We start from the raw sequence: 9,834 nt of genomic DNA on the forward strand, positions 1-9,834 counted from the left end.
ATACATACATACATATACATATACATATATATGTATATGTATATATATATATATATATATATATATATACAGTATTGATTCTAAGACAGAAGACAGCAGAGGGAGGAAGTACTCACAATGAGCTGCTGGACAGAGGTACCAGACATACAAAAAATGTCATTGGTACTGTGGAGGAGAAGAATGGAGCAACCCTTTCTGTGCCACCCAGGTACCCTTGCTACAGTTTCACCAAAACGTATTTAGAGATTTTGATTAGAGCTGTAATAATAGAGTTCACTGTCAAAAGTGAGGTTGTGATGTGTCTTTCATTTTCTGCCTTATGGAGGAGCAAAGAAACGCTGTAGGCATGGACACACATCAGATGAGTCAATAATCATTTATGCTGCAAAGAAAGTGCGTTGAACTTGAAATCAGCAAAACTGAATCTGAGACCTAGTTCATTTCAACATTTAATAAATATTAATTAAGTTCCTACTACAGATATGCCATTGCACTACTCCCTGGGGATCCAAAGGCTAGAAAAATCATAGTTTCTGGCCTCTAAGTTATATGGAAGGCGAAAGAGATGGTGTAGGGTTACAGCATTTACAGAGAAAAAAATATTCAAAAATGTATATAAAGTAATTTTGAGGACTAGGGTGCTAATTCTATAAATATTATAACTAGGAGTAAGAAGGAGAGAGGGTGGTCTGGGGAGAAAAAATCAGACTTGGTTAGGAAGTCATAGCTGGTTAGATTTTTTAAAGAAGCTGGGGATTTTCAGAAGCAGAAATAAGGAGAGAATGGATTCCAGGCATGCAGGGCCACTTGTACAATAGTAAAGAAATCTGAGATGGGATATTATATATGGGGAATAGGGAGCTGGCCCATTTAATTGGAAAAGAAAGTTGATAGAAAAGAATATTATTAGTTAAATTTGTAAAGAGACTTTCAGAGAGGTATTTTTCCTTCTGATCTGAATTTACTGATCTGAAAATTGTGATGATTGTTCCAGGAGGTCTCTATTGTTCTTTCTAATTCTATCATTCTATGTATATATCTTTTTTTTAATCTCTATCTTCTGTCTTAGAATCAATACTGTATTTGTATATGTATAGATAAAAATATATATATGTATATCTTTTAAGTACTCAGAAAACCTTTTCTTATGATTTAATTATTTCCCTCAGAGTAGCATCTTTCACTGTTTAGGTGATTGGGGCTAGGGGAGAGAATGGTCACTGCCAAGGTTACAGTATATTTTGGGCAGTTCAAGATTACATACATGTAGTCATAACCTTAAAATAATATTTTTGCAAAGATAATACTAAAATGATACAGATCTCTCTTGTTTCTCTGAATTATTTATAGAATTAAGCATTTAAGGACATTCCAGTTAATTTTGTATTTGTTTCTTTTCCCTTCCCTTCTTCCTTCCTCCTTTTTATTGTTTCCTTCTTTTGTTCTTTCTTCCCCTTCTCTTTTTTTATTTTTTTTCTTTCAATCTCTGTCTCTGTCTGTCTGTCTCTGTATCTCTCTGTCTCTCTGTCTCTCTGTCTCTCTGTCTCTCTCTCTCTCTCTCTCTCTCTCTCTCTCTCACACACACACACACACACACACACACACACACACATGCACACACACAAAGTGTTTAACTGTGTTAGTGTGGTCTTTTCAACTAGACAAAATGTTTGTAGATAGCAGAGTCCATGGGTTATTTTATCTCCCTCACAAGAACCAGAACATACTGACTAACTAGTGGATCTTCAAGAAATTTTTCATGACTATTTGAAGAGCTTGAGAATCTTTAAGCTGGAGAAGAGAAGATTTATTGAAAGTGAGGGGATGAGGATTAACAATTGTTTTCTAGTCCTTGAGGGGTTAAGATGTAAAAGAGGTTTTCCAATATTTTATGTTTGTATTCAAAAGGGGAAATGAGGAGCAATGGGCACAATGGAAAAAAGAGACTAGATTTAAACTCTGAAGATACAGGTTTAAATATCAGCTCTGCCACTTATTCACAGGATATGTGTTATCCCCGAAACTTCCTTTCATCTCTTTGAGTCTCAGTTTCTCCCTTTTTAAATAGAGGGAGTTGCTTTAAATGACTTCTTTGATTCTTTTCAACTTTAAATCTCGAATCCTATGATTATAAGAAGGAATAGGGGTAATACATGGTTAACATAAGGGAAAATGTTCTAAAAATTGATGTTATTTAAAGTGGTTTGGGAAGTCACAGGAAGTAATGAGTTCTTTTGTCAGTAAAGACCTTCAAGCAGATACCACCTGTCAGGGATACTGCAAATGAGGAATCCTTTTCCTAAATACTGCACTAGACAAGATCTGAGGTCTCTTACAAATCTTAGCTTGAGTAATTCTCTGATTGCATGATATGGGTCTGGTAGATAGAGGCCTAAAACCAGAATTAGAAAGATCCAAACAAAATTCAATCTTAGAAATTTACTAGATGTGTTATTTAACTCTCTTTGCCTCAGGATCCTAAACTGGAAAATGATCTAGAGAAGGAAATGTCAAACCATGATCCAGTATTTCTGCCAAGAAAATCCAAAATGGTGCCCCTATGACTGAAACATTTGAACAACACCAAAAATTATATGATTCAGGTTTTTCTGTATTGTGGATTTTTCTGAGGATAATAAGACTATTACATAGGCAGACATTGTGAAATATTTTTTCTTTTCTTTATCAATCCTTTTCCATATTACATACGGTTATAATTTTTAATAATAGCTTTCTGACATTTTGTGACTCACATTCTTTCCCTCCCATCTTTCCCCAAGAAGTCAGATAACCTGGTATAGATTGTACATGGGTTATCATATCATAAATATTTTCATGTTCTTCATGTTATGAAAGATTTTCTGAAAAAAATATTCCTCAGATGTACAGACTGGAGGCCCAAGTCTTCAGAGAAGCCTGGTACCACACATACGGGAGAAAGATGACACTTATTAATGATCTCATGTTTTCTTCAATAGAAATCAAATTATTCAAGTGTTTGACATAAATGTAAGCTTTTGGAAGAAGTTGCAAGCTTTTGACTGCTAAGAAAACTTGAAAACTGTATGGTAGAAACTAAGCACAGACCAATATCTTCTACAATAAATGGATACATAGTTTAGAAATAAACAGTGATATATAAACAAACTAGGGAATCATGGAATAGTTTACCTCTCAGATCTATAGATATGGTAAGAATTTTTGTCCAAACAAAACATAGAGAGTATTACAAGATGTATAATAGATAACTTTGATTACATAAAATTTTAAAATTTTGGCAAACTTTGCATAAACAAAGCAAATACAATGAAGACTTAAAGGAAAACAAAAAAACTTGGAAAAATCTTTATAGGAAATGTTTCTGATAAAGACCCTGATTTTCAAATATATATAGAACGGAATAGAATTTATAAGAACAAAAGTATTTCTCAATTCACAAATAGTCAAAGGATAAGAACAAGATATTCTCAGAGGAAGAAATGAAACTATTTGTAAAAGTGGAAAAATGTTCCAAATCACTTTTAATTAGAGAAATATGAATTAAAGTAATTATGAGGTACTTCCTCACACCTATCAGACTGCTTGATATGACTAAAAAAGAAAATGATAAATGATGGAAGGAATGCAGAAAAAACTGAGAACAATATACTGTCAGTAGAATTAAGAACTGATCTATCAAACTGTGTGTATTCTTTGACCTAGCAATACAATTAATAAGTCTATTTCCTAAAGAAATTAAAGACAGGGAGGAAGGACATCCTTATAAAAATATTTATAGTAGCTCTCTTTGAAGTAGCAAAGAACTGGAATATGAAGAGATGTCCATCAAGTGAGGAATGGCTGAATAAGTTGTGATATATAATTGTAATGGAATCCTTTTGTGCCATAAAAAATGACAAACAACATGATCACAAAAGCAGAATAAAGAGAACAATGTTCATAGGAACATCTATAATGTATCATGATCAACTATGATTAGTTGATAACTTAACCATTATCAGTAATACAAGGATACAGGATAACCCCAAATAACTATCCACTGACAAAAAAGAAACTAATTCTCAATACAGATTGAAGCATACCATGCTTTACTTTATTTCCTCTATGATTTTTCTCTAGTGTAAGTGATATGTGCTTTATTTTACAACATGAACATGGGAATATGTACTGCATACTAACACATGTATGACATGTATCATATTGCCTACCATCTTGAAGAGGGGTGAAAGAGAAGGGGATATAGAATATAGATTTCAAAATGGCAGAAAACAATTATTAAAAAGTATATCAACATTAAAAAAATAAAAAAGAAAGCAAATGATTCTTCTACTATCACCTTGCATAACTGGTATCATCAACTAACTGTGCATAATCTAGCAATCCTAAATTAATAGGACATTTCTTAGAGATAGACTCCTGTGAAAGTTTCTATCCTTTGTGTCTTCTACAATGTGGATGTAGTCTCTTTTGATTGGCTGGCTTACAAAGTCCTCTGTTGAATTTTTGAAAATACCAAAACATTTTCTACCTCTTCTAAACAAAATATTTTTAGATTTCTTGGCCTTGTTACCTCCCTTACTACCTTTGTTTATTCAATATTTCCTCATTTTCTACCTTGATCTTTTAACACACAATCTCTCCTACATCAGATCATTCTTCAAACTCATTCCAACTCAGTCTGTTTCTTTCTTCTGTGTCAATATATTGAGAGTCCCTATAACCAGATGATTTTCTACTGCTTAAGAGAACTAGTTCCTTCCTTAAGGAAATTATATTCTGTTGTTCTTTTCCTAGTTCCTTCTTTAGCATTTGTGTTTCTGCCAAATCTTTCTAACTGAGAAATCTATAAATCTTTTGCTTTTCCTCTTCTAAATTCTGTTTAAGTATTTTATTTTCAGATAGTATCAGTTAAGTACTTGTTTCTTTACCTTCCTGATTCCAAATTTGTTCTCTTAGTTTTCTTAACTTTTCCTGTTTCCTTCTCCAGAAATACTCTTAAATTCTGGTTTTATATTGCAAGGTTTTTCTTCTGTGATTCAAAGCTTTCTCTACCTCAACAAGTTTCAAACCCAATGCAAGATTTCCTCTCAGTTATGTCATCAAAAGAACCTTATTTGTGCTGACATTGCCGAAGATAATCTTTAATATAATTCATCTGCATTTATTTTTGTAAGTAGTTCCTTACCTTTTTGAATATTAATGTTATAAAATAATGTTCAAATTCCATGCACATCCATATAGTAGGCCTTTAATAAATAATTGTGTAACCAAGAAGTGTCTGGACATGCTTAGTTCTAGTAATTTCAAGGCTCCCTTCAGGGGCTTCTGAGTCCTCCCCTACCCTATAGGTGTGGATGGTTTCCATTGATTGACTGTCTGAACCTCTTATCCACAATTCTCTTTGTTACTTATCAGAAGAGTGAAAATTCCAGTTCACCAAAGGAGGAAGGCACCAACTGGATCAATGAGAAAGGAATTACTTTCCTTCCCTTATTCTCTCCCTTTTACCCATGTTCTAATAAATCAGTTTGGTGTTGTTTGTTTCTACGCTCTTCCTCCTTTGTTTTAGGTATGTGAAGTAATTCCCCTCCTTGGAATTTAAAATGTGGTGACCATGGAGCCAGGGTTGTAGGCAGAAAAGAATAGAGTTATTAGTTTTAAAGGCATTGGCAACTAATTACAGGAGGCTACCCCCAAAAAAATTTAGGGGACTCAGAGGCTTCAATGGTAAGTAATCTAGACATGCTCCAAACCCCTCAAGGGTGTCATTGTGTTACCCAAAATTGGAATATCCAGGCTTTCTCAGATTGCACAAGCACTTATTTATTTAATTATAATTTTTTTTCACATTATACATCAGTACAATTTTTATTACTTGTTTTCTGATATTTTATAATCCACATTCTCTCTCTCCTTTCAACCCTTCCCTCCTGCCCAAGAAGTCAGGGAATATGAAATAAGTTGTACATATATTATTATATAATACATATTTCCATGTTCATCATGTTTTGAAACAAGATACATATTCTTTCACTATAGAAAAATCTATATAGAAAATAAAATAAAGAATGGTATGCTTCAATTTGCATTTGTATTCTGTCGATTCTTTATGTGGCAGTGGTACACAAGCATTTATTAAGGGCTCACTATAAATGAAGAGAGAGGTAGGACAAAGTTAATAGGTGAGGAACTAACTCCAACCAGAAGGTCTCTAACTTCATGATGCCTCCAGAAATACTAACTCTATGACCCTGGGCAAGACCTTTAGTGGCTTTATTATCTTCAGGAATTTAATTTCCTAACTGGGAATTCCTTATATGAAAAAAATTATAGATCTAGACTCCACCTGTGGAAAAAAAACCACAATGACAAAAACTAAATGTGAGCAGGGCCTCAAATCCAATTTCATTAAAAAGGCAACAATGAGTATATTCCAAGGCACAGGAGAGCTAAAGGTCAGGCAAATGGAGTTAAGTGAGTTGCCCAGGAACTTATAGCTAGGAAGTATCTGAGCCCCAATTTAAATCCTTGACTTCTCACTAGATCTGATACTCTATACACTGGGCCATCTAGCTGATCCCTCCCTAGAGTTTTTTTTTTAAACTAAGCTTTCTAAGAGTCCATTCACTAATCAATATATAAATATCCCTGAGCACAAAATATTGGCTTAATTATAAAATATATTTTTTGTTTCATTATATTTTTATTTATTTTTTAAATATCTCTCCTAATTATATTTTAATTTAATTCCCTATTATTTGGGAGTCTCTGTGTGTCTGAAGAACTCCTCGTGTTTGATACCAATGTTGAAGAATGAATAAGTGACAGAAATACGAAATAGGTATAGAAAAATAGGCTGATGCCCTATATTAAATAACATTAAATGCCAGACTTAGGGATTTTATTTTTTCCTGGTAGGAATTGGAGATGGAGGAGTTGTCCAAACATTCTAGAGCTGGAGAATGGCAAGGTCATGGCTGTCTGAGGAAAATGATTTAACTATTGGGTGGAGGACAAATTGGAAAAGGATAAGACCCATAGTAAGGTGAATTAATTTAAAAAAAACTGCTATATTCTAATTTACCTTGCAATAATGAAAGATAAGAAAGTGTGGAATATGTAAAATATTCTAATAATCTAAAACTCACAGAGGTAGTTGCCACATCTTAGTTGTGTTTATCATGTCTCTTTCCCAGGTAGCAAAATAGCAAGATGACAGAGTAAAGTTAGAGCACTACTCTTGGTGTCAAGAATACCCAAGTTCAAATCCAGCCTCAGACTCTAGCTGGCTGACTTTAGATAACTCACTAACCTCTGACTACCTCAGTATCATAATCTGTCAAACAGTGATACTATAATAGCATCTACATCCCAAGATTTCCATTAGGATAGAGTTAGTTAATACTCGTAAAGTGGTTTGCAAATACTAAAGCACTGTACAAATGCTTGCTTGTATTATATCATTGCTACTTCTTCTCCATGAACTCAATGCCACATTTATATTAAGCTAAATTCTAATATTGGTCTTATTAAATGAAATAATATAAGCAAAATGTATGGTGAATCTTAAAACAATATATAAATTCTAGTTATCATGATTTTATTATCATTGGCATTATTGTTTTTACTGTTATTTTTGTTATTGTGACTAAATGACTATTGTTTAGAGTATGTCCCAGCTAACACTTTTTGCACTGTTCCTGCCTCCCCGAGCACCTTGAATGCAGCTAAATAAGCAATTGTTAAATGAATAATTAAATGGTCATTGTGAAGTCAATAAAGTAGAGAGATTAAGATTTGATAACTAACATCAGTGAAATGACAGGCCATGAAGAAATCATTTTTTGTGGCTGTTTAGCTTATAATTAGGGGAAGCACAGTGTAGCTCCTTTAACTATGTTTCCAAATAGACTGGCTTTAAAAAAATCAGGTTGTTGAATCATAATGTCATCCCCACCTCCCCCCCAGTAAGACTGTGGAAGGTAATCAGAAACACCTGGGACAGACTCAGTTGCAGTATATGCTTCTTTCTGAATGGTAGGAGAGACAGTATGGAAACAGGGATTTTCTGGAAGTATCAACCTGGGAAGGCTGAATGTGGTTGTTGTTGTTATTATTATTATTATTATTATTATTATTATTATTATTATTATTTGTTTTTGAGAGCTACTGCATGGAAGCTGTTTTTTTGCTCTCTGAGAAAAGAGGGATGGAAATGGTCAAGCTAGGATTTGGGAGAAATGGACAAGCTAAGATTGTTGTTGTTGTTGAGTCATTCACTTGTGTCAGACTCTTGATGATCCCTTGGGCACTTTAGTCCCTTTTATTCTCCATTATCCCCAGAAACTGTGGCATCATCCAGCAAACAGCCAAATGTGGTCATTGAACTCTGAGGCTGTGACTGATTTCCAACTGAATATAAGCTGTGACAGAGGAGAAAAAAGAAGAGAGAAACAATGGACAGTTTCCCAAGATCATAGTGTAAAATGATTAGATGGACTAAAAAGAGAATACTTCAAAAGACCTCCAAACTTGCTTAAGGTATTGATTTCAAATTGGAGGCAAATCTCTAAGGCAGTGCTAGAGGACTCTGTCCTAGAACTTAGACTAATTAGCTTTTTAACAATGATTTGGATGTTGGTGTAGATGGTATGACTGTCATACATTTAATTAAGTATAAAACTGCAAAATAACTTACTACCTTGCTTGAGGGAATGTGTTGAGAGAGAGAGAGAGAGAGAGAGAGAGAGAGAGAGAGAGAGAGAGAGAGAGAGAGAGAGAGAGACCTTAATAGGTTTGAAGGATGGGTGGAATCTAATGTGATGAAATTTAATAGGGACATACAGTTGTGTTCAAAACAACAACCATGAAAGAATATGTTAGGGAGATGTGACTAGGTCATAATCTTTGTGAAAAGTTCATTTGGAGTTTGGATGGGCTTACAACTTAATCATACAACAGAGCCACAAATCCCTAAAGATTTTTTTATAGAGTTCCCTATAGTAAGAACTTTCTTCCTGAACAGTCAGAGAATCAGGGAGTGGATGTGTGGTATATATATATATATATATATATATATATATATTTTAATTTTTATTTTACAAAAAATTGAGCCTTAGTTCATAGTGATTGGACTTAAGAATGGAACGATGATCAGAATGCTAGATTTCAAGGCAGGAGATAAAGACATGAAGCCTGACTCTCCTCACTGTGTGACTTCAGGCAACTTACTTTATCCTCCTCTAACTCAGTTTCTTCATTTGTAAAATGATTTATACTAGATCAGTAGTACTTAATTTGTAGTATGATATTTTTTTAATATGTGGATAATTGTGCTTCAGTACAAATTATTTCATTTGGTATCTTTTTATTTTTAAATTTTCTGGATTAAAAAATAAAACTATAATTAATTTCAGTTGAATCAAAAACTGCATCAGATTACCAGTTGTGTGGAGCTCCATGAGATTTATTTGGTTGTTAATACTGTTATATCCCCAACATTTAGTTTGGTGTCTATAACATAGAAGAAGTTGCATAAATGATTTCTGATTGACGAAACAATAGAGTTGAAGAACTTATGGGCTATACTTTTAAATTCCCTTTCAGCTTTAAATTTGTGAGTCTATAACCACAAAACCTGAAGAAGATCACAAAGAGTCAAACCTAATTGAAATGACTGTAGGGTCACAGAGAGTTGGAATGAACTGAAATGACTAAATAACAATAAGCCTCAAATCCAGTGTAGCTAGGCGGCTTAGTGATAGAATGCTTAACCAGATGTCAGGAATATTAATTTTTAACATTTATTAATATTTATTTTTTTGAAAAGTTAAC

This window comes from Gracilinanus agilis, chromosome 3, assembly GCF_016433145.1.
Source record: "Gracilinanus agilis isolate LMUSP501 chromosome 3, AgileGrace, whole genome shotgun sequence".
NCBI lineage: Eukaryota > Metazoa > Chordata > Mammalia > Didelphimorphia > Didelphidae > Gracilinanus > Gracilinanus agilis.